Consider the following 15,996-nt stretch of genomic DNA (forward strand, 5'->3'; position numbering starts at 1 on the left):
ATATGCTTAATGACATATCAGTTGGTTTTTCCAGTTTAGTTTGGTTTAGAAGCAAAGCACTTAATCCCATCTTGGAAATGATTTCGTACTAGTTATTAGAATTATTTTCTCATATTGACTCTGTTTAGTGTCCTGGGACAAAGCACCACAGTAAGATTCAGAATGCGTAAGAGGTATTCCTTTCGTAAAGGCCAGAAGGGCAATTCTCTGTGTACTAAAGTACCCAGAACAGTGTCTGATTTAAGTGGTTGTTCCATGAGTAGTTGTTAGATCTGTGGATGGGTGAATAACTGAAGGGATATACACTTTAGGATTAAATATTATTGTAATAATCCAAGCTAGAAATGAAGGATATTAGCAGAGAAGCTGGTACATTCTGGATATTCAAAAAATAGAGCTAAACAGAATCTACTCATGATTTAGATGTAAGAGAAAGGGAAGCATCAGGTACCACTCCATGATTTTTGTCCTAAACTACTATAAGAGTTACCATTTGTCTAAGCCTGTTGGCGCTACTATAACAAAAGTATTATAGACTGGGCAGTTTATAAACAACAGAAATTTATTTCTCACAGATCTAGAGGCTGGGAAGTTCATGATTAGGTGCTTGTAAATTTGGTGTCTGGTGAGGGCACTCTTACTGGTTCATAGGTACATCTTTTTGCTGTGTCTTCATATGGCAGAACAGGCAAGAGATCTCTCTGGGGTCTCTTTTAGAAGTGTGATAATCCCCTCTCAAAGGCTTTTGTCAAAGATCAGATGACTGTAGGTGTATGGGTTGATTTCTGGATTATCTATTCTGTTCCATTGGTCCATGTGTCTCTTTTTATGCCAGTACCATGCTCTTGGTTACTATAGCTTTGTAATATAGTTTAAAGTCAGGTAGTGTTATGCCTCCAGCTTTATTTTTTTGCTCAGGATTGCTTTGGCTATTTGTGGTCTTTTGTTATTCCATATGAATGTTAGGATTGTTTTTTCCATTTCTGAGAAAAATGCCATTGGAATTTTGATGGGGCTTGCATTGAATCTGTAGATCGCTTTGGGTAATATGGACATTTTCACAATGTTAATTCTTCCGATCCAAGAGCATGGGATATCTTTCCATCTTCTTGGGTCCTTTTTAATTTCTCTCAACAGTGGTTTGTAGTTCTCATCACAGAGATTTTTCATATTGTTGGTTAACTTTATTCCTAGGTATTTTATTTTTGGTGACTTTTCTAAATGGGCTAGTGCTCTTGATTTTTTTTTTTCTGCTAGTTTATTGTTGAAGTATAGAAATGCTACTGATTTTGTGTGTTGATTTTGTATCCTGCAACTTTGCTGACAGCATTTATCAACTCTGAGAGTTTTTTTGTAGAGTCTTTAGGTTGTTCTATATATAGGGTCATATCATCTGCAAACAGGGACAGTTTGACTTCATCTTTTCCAATCTGGATGCCCTTTATTTCTTTGTCTTGCCTGATTGCTCCGGCTAGTACCTCCAATACTATGTTAAATAGGAGTGGTGAGAGTGGGCATCCTTGTCTCATTCCCATTCTCAAGGGAAAAGCTTTCAACTTTTCCCCATTCAGGATAATATTGGCAGTGGGTTTGTCATATATGGCTTTAATTGTGTTGATATACTTCCCTTCTATACCCAATTTATAGGGAGTCTTTATCATGAACGAATGTTGAATTTTGTCAAATGCTTTTTCAGCATTTATAGAGATGATCATATGGTTTTTGTCTTTCATTTTATTGATGTGGTGTGTCACATTTATTGATTTGCATATGTTGAACCAACCTTGCATCCCTTTGATGAATCCCACTTGATGACGGTGTATAATTTTATGTATGTGTTACTGTATTCTACTAGCTAGTATTTTATTGAGGATTTTTGCATCAATATTCATCAAGGATATTGGCCTATAGTTTCTTTTTTTGTTGTTGTATCTTTATCTAGTTTTGGTATCAGGATGGTGTTTGCCTCACAGAATGAGTTTGGGAGAATGGCCTCTGTTTCAATTTTTTGGAATAGTTTGTAGAGAATTGGTGTTAATTCTTCTTTGAAGATTTGGTAGAATTCTGCCATGAAGCCATCTGGTCCTGGGTTTTTCTTTGTTGGGAGATTGCTGATAACAGCTTCAGTCTCTTTGATTGTTACTGATCTGTTCAGGTTTTCTATGTCTTCTTGGCTCAGTTTGGTAGTTTGTGTGTGTCTGGAAATTTATCCATTTCCTCTATATTTTTAAATTTGTTGGCATATAGTTGTTTATAGTAGTCTCTAATGATTACTTGTATTTCTGAGGTATTGGTTGTAGTGTCACCATTTTCATTTCTAATTTTTGTTATTGTGTCTTCTTTCTTCTTTTTTTAGTTAGCCTTACTAATGGTTTGTCAATTATATTCATCTTTTCACAAAAACAGCTTTTTGTCATTGATCTTTTGTATTGTTTTTTGGTTTTCTATTTCATTTAGTTCTTCTCTGATCTTAATTATTTCTTTCTGTCTACTAACTTTGGATTTGGATTGTTCTTGTTTTTCTATTTCTTTAAGGTGAAGTGTTAGATGGTTTACTTGCCTTCTTTCCATTCTTCTGAAATAAGAATTTAATGTGATAAATTTCCCCCTTAGTACTGCTTTTGCAGTATCCCACAGATTTTGGTATGATGTGTCATTATTTTCATTAGTTTCAATAAATTTTTTGATTTCCTGTTTAAATTCTTCGTGGACCCATATGTCATTAAGTAGAATGCTATTTAATTTCCATGTGTTTGGGTAGTTTCCAGACTTTTGTTTGTTATTGATTTCTAATTTTATTCCTTTGTGATCTGAAAAACTACATGGAATAATTCCAATTTTTTTGAGTTTGTTGAGACTTGACTTGTGACCTAACATGTGGTCTATCCTGGAGAATGTTCCATGTGCTGATGAGAAGAATGAATATTCTGAGGTGGTTAGATGGAATGTTCTGTAGATATCTGCCAAGACCCATTGGTCTAAAGTGTTTAGATCTTGTGTTTCTCTGTTGATTCTTTTCCTAGATGATCTGTCCAATGTTGAGAGTGGGGTGTTCAGGTCCCCTGCTATTATGGTATTAGTATCTATCTCTTTTGTTAGGCCTCATAGTGTTCACTTTATAGATCTGGCTGCTCCGATGCATATATATTTATGATTGTTATGTCTTCTTGTTGTATAGATCCTTTTATCATTATATAGTGGCTTTCTTTATCTCTTATGGTTTTTTGGTTTAAAGTCTATTTTGTCTGATATAAGAATAGTTACTCCAGCTCGTTTTTCATTTGTGTTTGCAAGGTATATCTTTTTTCATCCTTTCATCCTCTTAGTCTTTGTGTGTCTTTACATGTGAGGTGAGTCTCTTGAAGGCAGCATATTGTTGGGCCCATCTTTTTAATCTAAGCAGTCAGTTTGTGTCTTTTGAGTGTGGAAATTAATCCTTTTACATTAAGAGTTACTATTGAAAGGAGTTGATTTACTCCTGCATTTTACTGATTTTTGTTTGGATATTTTAAATATCTTTTGTTCTTTCTGATTTACTGCTTGTCTTCTGTGTTTGTTGGTTTTTGAGATGGTAGATATACTTTTTTTCTCTTTATTTTTAGCATTTTTATTTTACTGGTGGGATACGTTCTATCTTAAGTTATCTTGGTAGTGATGATTGTCTTTCAGGTACCAGATCCAGTACTCCCTTGAGAATTTCTTGTAAGGCTGGTCATGTGCAAGTTAAGTCCCACAGTTTTTGTTTATCTGAGAAATACATTATTTGTCCTTCATTTCGGAAGGATAGCCTTGCTGGATAAAGTATTCCTGGCTGGCAATTTTTGTCTTCTAGCATTTTGAATATATCATCCCATTCTCTTCTGGCTTTTAGGGTTTCTGATGAAAAGTCTGATGTTAGTCTGATAGGGGCTCCCTTATAGTTGACTTGATGCTTCTTTCTTGTAGCTTTTAGGATTCTCTTTGTCTTCGAGTTTTGTCAATTTGCTTATAACATGTCTTGGACAGGACCTTTGTGGGTTGAATATGTTTGGGGATCTTTGAGCCTCCTGAATCTGAAGATCTGTGTCTTTCCCTATACCTGGGAAGTTTCATGCTATTATTTCATCGAATATGTTTTCAGTGCCATCTCCTTTTTCCTCCCCTTCTGGAATACCCATGATTGGATATTTGAGCACTTAAGGTTGTCTGTTATCTCAGACTTTTTTCAATTTTTAAAATTTTTTTCTTTTCTTTTTTTTTTTTTTTTTTTTGGTCTGCCTGTGTTATTTCAAACAGGCCATCTTCAAGGTCAGAAATTCTCTCTCTGCTTGTTCTAGCCTACTGGTTAAAGTCTCTGTTTTGGTTTTTTTTGTTTTTAATTTTGTTGAATGAATCCTTCAGCTCCACAATCTCTGCTACATTCTTTATCAGGGCATTGATTTCTTTGTACATTTCCTATTTCTGGTCCTGTATACTTTTTCTCATTCCATTTTGTTGTCTAACTTAGTCTTCTTGTATCTCATTTAGTTTCCTTAGAATTGTTTCTTGAAATTGCTTGTCAGTGATTTCAAAGTCTTGCTATTCTATAGGATCTAGAACTTGAGAGTTATTATACTCCTTTGGTGGAGTTCTATTTTCTTGGTTTTTCATATTTCTGGTGTCTCTCCATTGGTGTTTAGTCATTGTGGCAGAGGGTTTCCCAGTCCACTCATTCCACCCTGGTGTCTGGGCCAGGTCCTGTGCAGCAACAGCTGCCCTGCTGGTTCAGTGCTGGTGCCTCCCTTGGGGCATGGGGGTCGGCAGGTTGGGCCTCTCACGGAGGCAGGGAATCACCTGGGCTGGGTCCCATGTCTGCCCTGCTGGTTCAGCTCTGCTGCCTCCCACAGGACCTGGGGGTCAGCCCACATTTTATTGTATTAAATCAGTGACTCTATACATAGGCATTTCTAGAAAAGATTCTGTACCAGACAGTTGGCCACATTGGTTGTAAAAATAGAATTGTCAAAATCATACACAAAGAAACCGTGATTTTACTTGAAATAATTGAATCATGTAGTTTTCTAACCTGATCAGAATAATACAATTTAATCCAAATGCAACTGCAACATTATAATTTATGATTTATATTAATTCAAATTAACATGCATTGTAATATACAGTTTTCTGCATTGGCTAGGTTAATCCAGAGAGGCACACTTACTTTTACCCAGTAAATTTTTAAAAACATGTTTTTGGTTTTTTTTCCAGTTTGATTCAGCAGAGAAAATAATATACAAACACCAAAAAACCCCACCATTTCAATGAGAGCTCACTTACATACCCACTTACTAAGATCTTTTGAAAAGTTAACCCAGGACATGTAAACGTGTATAAATTAACATTATTACTATCTATCTTGTGGGTTGGCGTACATACTGAAATTGCCCTTTATTCATTTCCAACCAAGTACAAGATTCTGGGAGTGTGTGTTCTCAGAGTCCAGTGCAGGAGACAGATATAGACATACCACTTATTACCTGTTTGTGATAAATATTGAGATAAAAGCAAATATTAAAGGATCATAAACAAGGAAAAAATTCTTGTAGCTACAGACATTGTTTTTTCATTGATATGACTCTTCTTAGGAGAGGCTATGTGCACTAGGAAAATTTTGCTTTTTTTCCTCCTCCATCAGCCAGTTTTCCTCTTAATCCTCACAACTTGAGTCTCCTAGCTCTCCTCATCTACTAGCTTTTGCAAATGGTGCTCCTGCCATCTCTGCTGGATGATGGCAGCTACAGCCCCGAGTTCTGTCTGTGCAGGAATGCCCAAAAGCTTGGAGAACAACAGAGCAAAACCATTCTTTTGGGTCGCTAAAGCTTTGCCTTGTTTTTGACTCAGATATCTTTACCATGATCCCTTCATGGAATCCACATATACAGGTAAAAGAAAGATCTGCTACAGCCTTCAACCTAATGGCTGTGCCAGTTGTAGAAATCAGCCACAGCTGGGAGAGGTCAGGTAAGTTTTATGCCTGGGTATGAAATATGTGTATTTAGTGTTCAAATTTACATATTCTAGCAATGTCAGTTTTTGTTTTTTTCTTACAATGGGTTTATAAAACCTTGCAGGTAAATCATTTAGATTTTCTGTTTTGAGGAACTAACCATAAAGATGTTGTTTTAGTCCATTTTGTGTTGCTATAACAGAATACTTGAGACTGGGTAATTTATAAAGAACAGAGGTTTATTTGGCTTACAATTCTGGGACAGCTGCATCTGGTGCAGGCCTCAGGCTGCTTCTACTCATGACAGAAAGCAGCAGGCAGCTGGTGGGTACAAGCAGATCACATGGCAAGAGGAAGCAAGAGAGAGAGAAAGAAGAGGTGTCAAGGTCTTTTAAACAACCAGCTCTCACAGGAACTAATAAAGCGGGATCTCATTCAGGACCCCCCACCCCCAAGGGAGAGCATTAATCCATTCATGAGGTTTCTGCCTCCATGACTCAACTTCCTACACTGCCACATTGGGATCAGATTTCCATATGAGTTTTGGCAGCCATTAGAATTGTGGATTTACAAAAGGGATTCCTTATCTTTGAGATATAATTGACCTACTGGTCTGTCTGGTTTAGCAGATCATCTATTGCTCTGTTGTCCTTCTTGTGAAGCTTTATGCCTTTCTTTAGATTGATATCAAGGACTTTTTTCCTTTTTATTCAGGAAATGGTAAAGCTCTAGTTATTTTTTTAAAAATCAGGAATTAAAAATTTAAATCACATCAAATGAAATAGAAATATTACATATTGTTTTGTTGTAATTAAGCTTCCTTAAAGATTTGCCTGCTACTTAGAAAATAAAACTTGAATAATTATAGATAGGTAAAACATATTTTGTGCTGACTTAATCATAAGGTAACAAGACTATTAGAACTTGTTGACAAACTGAAAGAAACTTTGTGGATTAAACTAGAATATCATAATTATATTTTTATGAATGTTATATCATTCTAAGATAAGGGGCATAATTGCAGTCATCAGTGCATACACTCAGTAAATATAGTTTTTGATGTTATAGTTTTAAAAGAATCATTAAACTCAAAAAATTATTAAATCACTAATTAACATGTATGTCTTTTCATTTTTTGAAATGCATGTTCCTACCAAAATGACTACCAATGAATTACATTTTTACTTTGTTTTCCTTCATAACACTGTAAATAAATTACAAAGAAAATTTCAAGGAAAATTTTAGTAAAAAAATTGTTTTAAAAATTACATTTGAATTCCATGGATATTTTTTATATATAGTCATATATTTAAAGAAAAATATTTTCAAATTAAACAGTAGCCTTTTTTATATTTTCTATTTGTTGCTAATTATATACAAATAAAATTGGCTTTGTATATTGTCATTGAATCTAGCAACTAGCTACATTGCTTATTAAATTTAATAGTTTGTAGTTTCTTTTAGGTTTTTATACAAAAGTTATATAAATTATAATATTTAAAATTTTTTATGTCTAGGAATAAATGTAAGTAAGATGGTCAACATACTACACTGAAAATCATCACTGAGAGAAATTAAAGAAGATCTAAATAAATGGAAGGATGTACCATGTTCAAGGCTTAGCAGATTTAATATTGTGAAGATGTCAGGTGTGAAGATGTCAGGTGTGAAGATGTTAATTTGTAATTCAACATAACCCCCATCAAAATCACAGCAGGTTTTTATTATGATGATGATTATTATTATTAAGTTGACAAGCTGAAAATTTATATAGATATACAAGGTACAAGCGGTCTCCAAAAAGTTCGTGGAAAGATTCATATTATCTTTTAATTTCATTTTTCCCTGAACTTTTTGAAGTGCCCACATATACTGGAATGTTCATAGCAACGTTATTCATAATAGCAAAAAACTGAAGACTATCCAAAAGTCTATTAACAAAGACTATAGATAAATTATGGCATATTACACAAAGGACTACAATACATCAATGACAATGATCTACAGCTACACAAAATATGGATGAATCTCACAAACAAAATGTGAGGAAAAGTCAAACACAAAAGTATACATTGTGATTCCGTTCATATAAAGTACAAAATTGGTAATTTGAAATCAGAGTAGCAGTAATCCTTGGCTGGTATGGGAGGAATGTAGTGACCGAAAGATGCACAAAGAGGATTTCTGGGGGTGCTGTTAAAGTTCTGCTTCTTGATCTATGTATTGGTTATATAGGTGTTTTCAGTAAAACATAAGCTGTCCACAAGTTTTTCTCTTTTGTCAGTCAGATTTACATCTATCAGTTAACATCATGAGAAGTGTCATGCTCTAATGAAAACAGTAGAAATAGAAGTGAATTGCTGTGCAGTTAATGAAACTTAAGCTTCGGGTCCTCTCATGTACATGGGACCTTGTGAGTGCAGGGAGTTGCCGGGAGTAGTAGTAGGGTTCTAGGTGCAGAAGGTAAGCCATGTTTCAGTCAGAAACATTTCTGGTTAAACTGCCTAAATAGAGCTCAGAAGAAAGAGACCTGAATTATCAATTCTCCAATTATTATGTTTTCTCATTCTAAATAAATATTCACTTTGTAGTTGATTTTGTATTTATTTTGTATTCTTTTTCTTAAATATGAATCACTGCCACCCCCCTTAAATGTATAAATTTCAGGTCGGACAAACCTGGATCTGTCTCTGAGGAGTCAGAAGAGCTCGTTCTAACCCTAGCTATGGTTTGATTTTTACTACTGGCATCAAATTCTTTCAGTTGTTTTCATTGTAGTAATAGGCTTATTCACTTCTGTTCAAAAAAATGTCTTAAATACTTAGACTAAATAATCATAGTTTGTCAGTCATTATTTCAACTAAAACTGCTATGAAAAAAGCAGCTGTTTGAGCTTGCAGCTAAAAAGAATTTAAGTGCTTTTCCTGAAGACATTGTACTTCAGTATGCAGTGGGAGTAATTGATACATATTTTTTATTCATCACACAAAATGTTAAAAGGATCTGTACTCTGTAAAATTAGTAGTTTTTACTAAGATTACTAAGGATATTCTTTTTGTGGGGGCAGGGGGCAGCAGCTGGCTGGTATGGGGATCCAAACCCTTGACCTTGGTGTTACAAGGCTGCACTCTAAACAACTGAGCTAACTGGCCAGCTGATTAAAGGATATTCTTAAATGAAACTTTCTTCCCCCCAACAGCATGTATAGTAGCAAGGAAGAACACAATGACTTTATTCATGCTAGCAGTTTTACTCATCATTGCTTTTGAACCATCAATGCAAATGTCAACACAAATGTTCTACTGTAAACTGTGATGTTCAAAAAGGTTATTTAACACTTTAATATTTTAGCACAACTTGTATTTAATGCCAAGCATTGACACAAAAATCCTTGATGATTAATTGATGCAGATACCAGACAGATACAAGCAAAACATCAAGTTTGGCAAAATCTGCAGACCTGTCCATTCTTAAGGAAAAATTACAATTCTGCAGGTAAGATATCAACCCAGTCTTCATGTTTTCAATTAAATCTTTAATTCAAAAAGTTACTATACATTTGGAAAATGGAAATTCCATGATTTCTATTAGTGAATTTTTATCAGGTAGGCATTCAGCAATGTAATCTACACACAGTTTCATTGGTATCTTGTGTGCTTCAGCCAATGCAATATAATAATTCACCCTGAAAATGTTTAAGTGGCTTTTTCATTTCTAATTTCAAAAGGTATAATAATTTTTGGCTTTCAGAAGCTTATCATATCTACTAGTATGTTTAAAATATTCAATTCATTAAACTCTGATCTCAAAATGAAAGTATAACTTATCTGAAAGTGTTTTGTTACATAAGGCAAAATAAGGTAAATTATTGACATCTATCAGGCCAAGAGAAAAACAGTTTTCCTCATATTTTAATTTTTTGTTTACATTATATTCAGTTTCTTTGCATAGATTGCTTTCTTCAATTACTCAGGAGACTCTCTGGTATCTGTTTCATCTTTTTTTGTCATCTTTAGGCATAATGCAGATGTGAGCTGAGAAAGGAATACTTCTAATCTCTCTTTTTAAGGCAATGTTTTTTAATTTTCCATGCTTTTCATTTCTTTGTGAAGACTCCAATGTCCATCTGGTGTCATTTTTTCCTCCACTTCTTCCTTTAACATTTCTTATACTGCAGTTTATTAATGATGAGATTTTTCAAGTTTTTAGTCTTAAAAAGTCTTTATTTCTCAATTTTTGAAAGATTTTTTTTAGATATAAAATTTTAGGTTGACTTTTTTTAGAAAAAGATTTTGCTCCCTTGTCATTTGCCTTGTATAATTCAGAGAAATCTGTTATTATTCTTAGCCTTGTTCCTCTGTATGTGATGTGCCTTTTTTCTCTGTCTGCATTTAAGATTTTTTTTTTCTTTATCACTGGTTTTCAGAAATATGATTATTATGTGCTTTGGTGTGATTTTCTTTGTGTTTCTTCTATTTGTGAGGTGTTGAGCTTCTTAGATATTTGGGTTTATACTTTGTCTGATTTGAACATTTTGTACCCAATGCTTCTTCATGTATTTTACTCCACCTCTTCTTCCTGTGAACAATTACACAAAACTTACACTTCGTAATATTTTCTCATAGGCCACTGACACTGTTATTTTTCAGTCTTGTATCTGTGTTTCATTTGGAATAGTTTCTTTTGCAGTGCCGTCAAGTTTACAGTCTTCTGTAGTGTCTAATCTGCTGTTAATTACATTCACTGTAGTTTTTATTTCAGATAATGTATTTTTCCACACTAAAAGTTCTGTGTGGTTCTTTAAAATTCACATAAAAATGAGCATATGAAAACTATTGAAAAATATCATATAGGCAACTACAAGAGAAGATGACAATAAGAAACAGAATAACCCTGTAAGCAATGAAACCACACTAGAAAGATATATGCATCTTACAAGCAAACCATTCAAAATGAGCTAAACAGCATTAAGAAAATGACATAATATATGAAAATACATACTTGAGAACTAGAAAAACTCAGAAATAAGGTGATATAACTCAGAAAAGAAATAAATATTTCAGAAATGAATAAAAACTAGAAGGAAAATAAAATAAACAAAATGTGCATGTGCACATGCACACACACAAAGCCCAAACACAACAAATAATGCTCTGTTGGTGTTTGGAAAGTAGAACAATTTAATTAGGCCCCCTTGCCTTAGGTCCGGTTGTGGGTGGTGCAGCACATTCTTTGTAAGCAAATCATGTGTGGGTGGGGTTAGTGCGCATGTGAGGCGCCGCCACCTGGCTGGCATTTTACAGCTTCGGACATCTGCCCCAGGCAGCCATGCTCTCGAACCTATGGCTCCAAGGACCTTTCTACTGGTTACCTAGCTCATAGACCTGCACGTGAAGTGTTTGTGACCCCATCTGGAAAACAGGCTTGAGGGGTGTGTGAGCTCCAGAACCAGCTCTGGCTTAACAGTTGGAAATAGTAAGTTAAAAGGAAATAATTTTTTTAAAAACCCAAATGAAGAGGCAAAAAAGGTTTGAAAGAAAGCGACAAATATCAAAAATAAGAAAATTCAACATACAGATTTAGGAGTCCCTAAAGAAAATAGACAAAATCTAGGAAATAGAACAATTTTTTAAACTTGCTGAAAGTATCATTGTGAAATATACATTAAAAGAGCTTACTGTTACCTGCAAATATCAACCCAGACCAACCAAGTCAAAGACATATCCTAGTAAAATTACTAGACTTTAAGAAAGAAAAAAAAAATTGTTTGGAAATCTAGGGGACAAGAGCACGTGTTTTATAAGGACATCAAAATTATCCGATAATCTTAATTTCCTTAAGATTTTCAAGGAGGAGTGATGTCACTGATATGGCAGTATAGATGATCCCTGCATCACTCCCCTCCATCTCCACCCCCAAAAGATCAACTTACAACTATTAAAACATAAAATCTTCCATCCTGTAATCACTGGAACTTGGGAGAAGAGTACAGAACCACTGAATCCATGAAAGTGTGGAGAGCCACAGCAAGCAGCAATAAGGACCGCCCTGATCAAACTCAGCCTCAGTTGCTCCCTAGGCTGGCACGGCACAGTGCACAGAACAGCTACCTAGACCCAGCAAAACTGCAGCATCACCCTTTGAGTGAAGCTATTTGGAGTCCATAGGGGAGAAGGGTGCTATGGCTGCCAGCAAAAAAATAAAAAATATATATATATATATATATTCAATTATATATATGTATATACACTTATAGATATATGTACATGTACACACACACACACACACACACACACTTCACTTTGGAGTGCACCATCCACAGGCCAGCCAAGCTTCTTGCAAGCTTCCCAAGCACCCATATAGGAGGGAGGGGCCACAACTGATGGAAGAAAGGTATCACCCCAGAGTTTGGTGAGTCTTTGAAGAGGACTCGTGGGGCCTGCCCCATAGGAAACATTTGCAGTGCTTAGGGTGGCAGGGAGGATCCATCAAGGGAGCCCTGGGGAACAGCACAGGTGACTGATCTGCCTTCCGATCAGTGCAAGTGCCACACAGTAGAGACTGGTCAATGTGATAGAACTGCAGAGGGTGCAGTTTGTGAGAAAGACTCAGATCCACATCGGACCTCCACACTACCCAGTTGTGTCTGTGCTGACCACACACATGCCCAAAAGTGACTTAAAAAGCCAATAATTCAATTCTGGTTTACACACAAACTTTTTCCCAGTATGAGAAACAACAGTAAGGCAACAATTTAGCTCAGGCAAAGAAGCTTTCCCCCCATCCAGGAATTAACCATAGGACAGTAAATTAGGGCCAGTGAAGTTTTTAAGTGGTGGTGGTTGTATTAATCCACCACAGAATGAAAAAAAAAAAAAAAAAAAAAAACCACAGACCAAAGACAGAGATCTGACATTGAGCAATAAAGGTCTAACAACACTAATGAACACCTATAAAACCTGGAACAGGTAGCTGTCACCTCAAATTTGCAGGCATCAGTGAAAAGACATGAAGACCAAGAAAGAACAGAGAAATATGACACCACTAAAAGAAACCAACGGTGTCACAATGGACACAGAAAAACAGCAGGTATATAAATGTCTGACAAAGAAGTCAAAATAATCCTCCTAAAGGTGTTCAGGGAGTCACAAGAAAATACAGATAAATAATTATATTTGGAAAACAATCCAGGAGAAAAACAAGAAACCTGATACAGAAATAGAATCAATTTTTTAAAAAATGGAAATTCTAGAAATAATGCATTTTCTGAACTGGAGAACTCTTCAGAAAGCTCCAACATCAGATTTGACCAAACAGGATAGAATCAGTGAACTCGAAGACCGAAATATGAAATTATCCAATCAGAGGGACAAAAATAAAAAATAAAAAATAAAACAAAAATGTAGCAATTATGGGACTCCTTCAAGTGAAATAACCTTTGCATAATTGGCATACCTGTAGGAGAGGAAAAATCAAGAGACCTAGAAAACATATTTAAGGAAATAATGTCTGAAAATTTCCCAAGTATGGAGAAAGATGACAGCAGCCACTACAGGAAGCTCAGAGGTTACCAAATTCATTCAAAAGAGGAACACCCCAAGGCACATCATAATCATATTATCAAAAACCAAAGGCAAAGAATACTGAAAGCAGCAAGAGAAAAGAAACACATAACATTCAACAGGACTCCAGTACATCTCTCAGCAGATTTGTTTGTAGAAACCCTACATGCCAGAAGAGAATGGGATGATATATTCATAGTACCGAAGGAAAAAGATTGTCAACCAAGAATTCTATGTCCAGAATAAATAACCTTCAAAAATGAGGGAGAAATAAAGTCTTTTTCAGGCAAACAAAAACTAAGGAAATTCATCAACACTAGAACTGCCTTATAAGAAATGCTAAAGGGAGCTTTTCAAGCTGAAAGATGAAGCTAAAGTGTAAGGAGAAAACATTTGAAGGTACAAAGCACACTAGTAAAGCAAATACGCAGACAATCTCATAACACTCCAGTGTTGTAAGGGTGGTGAATAAGCCACTTATATCATTAGTATGAAGTCTACAGGACAAACCCAACAAGATAAAAGCAAATCCAATATCCATATAAGAACTGGGCAGTATTAAAAGAAATACCTTGAAACAACAAAATGTTAAAAAGTGGGAGAGTGACATCAAAGTGTAGAGCTGACTTTGGTTTTTCCTTTCTTCTTAGATATCAGTTAACTTGTTATTAGTCTAAAATAACCTGTTATAACTATAACATGTTTTTTGTAAGCCTCATGGTAAACATAACAAAAAATCTTAAAGAGACATACTGAAAATAAATATTGAGAAATCAAAACATACTGCTAGAGAAAACCACTCAACCACAAAAGCAGAAAGTAAAACTGGAAAAAAAGGAAAAAGGATTTACAAAACAATTATTAAAAGAAGAAACAAAATGGCAGTAACAAGTCCCTATATATCAATAATAACTCTAAGTGTAAATGGATTAAATGCCCCAATTAAAAGACACAGAGTGGCCAAATGGATTATAAAATAAGAACAATATGCTGCCTGCAAGAAACTCACTTCACCTATAAAGACATGAATTGACTGAGAGTGAAAGGATGGAAAAAGATATTTCATGCAACTAGAAACCAAAAAAGCTATATATGTATGAGATAAAATAGACTTCGAGCCCAGAAAAGTAAAAAAAGATAAGGAAGGACATTACATAATGATAAAGGGATCAATTCAACAAGAAGATATAACAATTCTAAATATATAAACAATAGTGGAACAGCCAGCTATATATTTAGACCAAATGGGAGATATAGATTCCAACGTAATAATAGTTTTGGACTTTAACACACCACTTTCAGCAAAGGATTAGATCATCCAAACAGAAAATTAACGAGGAAACATGAGACTTAATCTCTACTCTAGGCTGATCGGACCTAACAGACATTTATAGAACATTTCATCTAACAGCTACAGAATATATATTTTTCTCAGCATCACATGGAACATTCTGTAGAGTAGACCATATGTTAGGTTGCAAGACAAGTCTCAATAAATTGTAAAAAATTGAAATCATATGAACTATTTCTTTAACCACAAGAGGATAAAACTAGAAATCAATAACAGAAGGGGCATTGGAAACTGTACTAACATGGAAATTAAACAATATGCTCCTATAAATGTTTCAAAGAAGAAATTACAAAGGAAATTAAATAATTCCTGGAGACGAAAGAAAATGAAAACACAGCATACCAGAATCTATGGGATACAGCAAAAGTGGATCTAAGAGGAAAGTTTATTACAATAAGTGCCTACATCAAAAAGAAGAAGGACTTCAAATAAACAACCTAATGTTACACCTCAAAAACTAGAAAAACAAGAACAAACCAAACCCAAAATTAGGAGGTAAATAAAGATCAAAGCAGAAATATATGAATTAGAGACAGTTGTTTCTTTGGAAAGATAAAGTTACTAAACCTATAGCCAGACTAACAAAAAGAGAAGACTCAGATCAGAAATGAAAAAGGAGACATTACAAAAGTTACCAGAGATATATAAAGGACTGTAAGAGACTATTATAAACAACTCTTTGCTAACAAACTGGAAAACCTAAAGGAAATGGATGAATTCCTGGACACATACAACCTATCAAGATTGAATTATGAAGAATTAGATAAACAGACCAGTAATGTGTAATGAGATTGAAGCAGTAATAAAAATTCTCCCAACAAAGAAAACCCCAGGACCTGATGGCTTCACTTCCAAATTCTACCAAACACTTACAGGAGAACTAATAGTGAGTATTCTCAACTCTCCTGAAAAATTGAGGAGGAAGGAATACTTCCAAACTCATATACTATGGGGCCAGCATTATCCTCATACCAAAACTGGAAAAAGAGAAAACAAAAATAGAAAACTACAGACCAATATTCCTAATGAATGTAGACACAAAGATCCTCAACAAAATACTAGGAAACAGAATCCAACAACACATTAAAAAGATCATACAACATGATCAAGTGGGATGC

The sequence above is a fragment of the Cynocephalus volans genome, chromosome 11 (genome assembly GCF_027409185.1).
Source record: "Cynocephalus volans isolate mCynVol1 chromosome 11, mCynVol1.pri, whole genome shotgun sequence".
Lineage (NCBI taxonomy): Eukaryota > Metazoa > Chordata > Mammalia > Dermoptera > Cynocephalidae > Cynocephalus > Cynocephalus volans.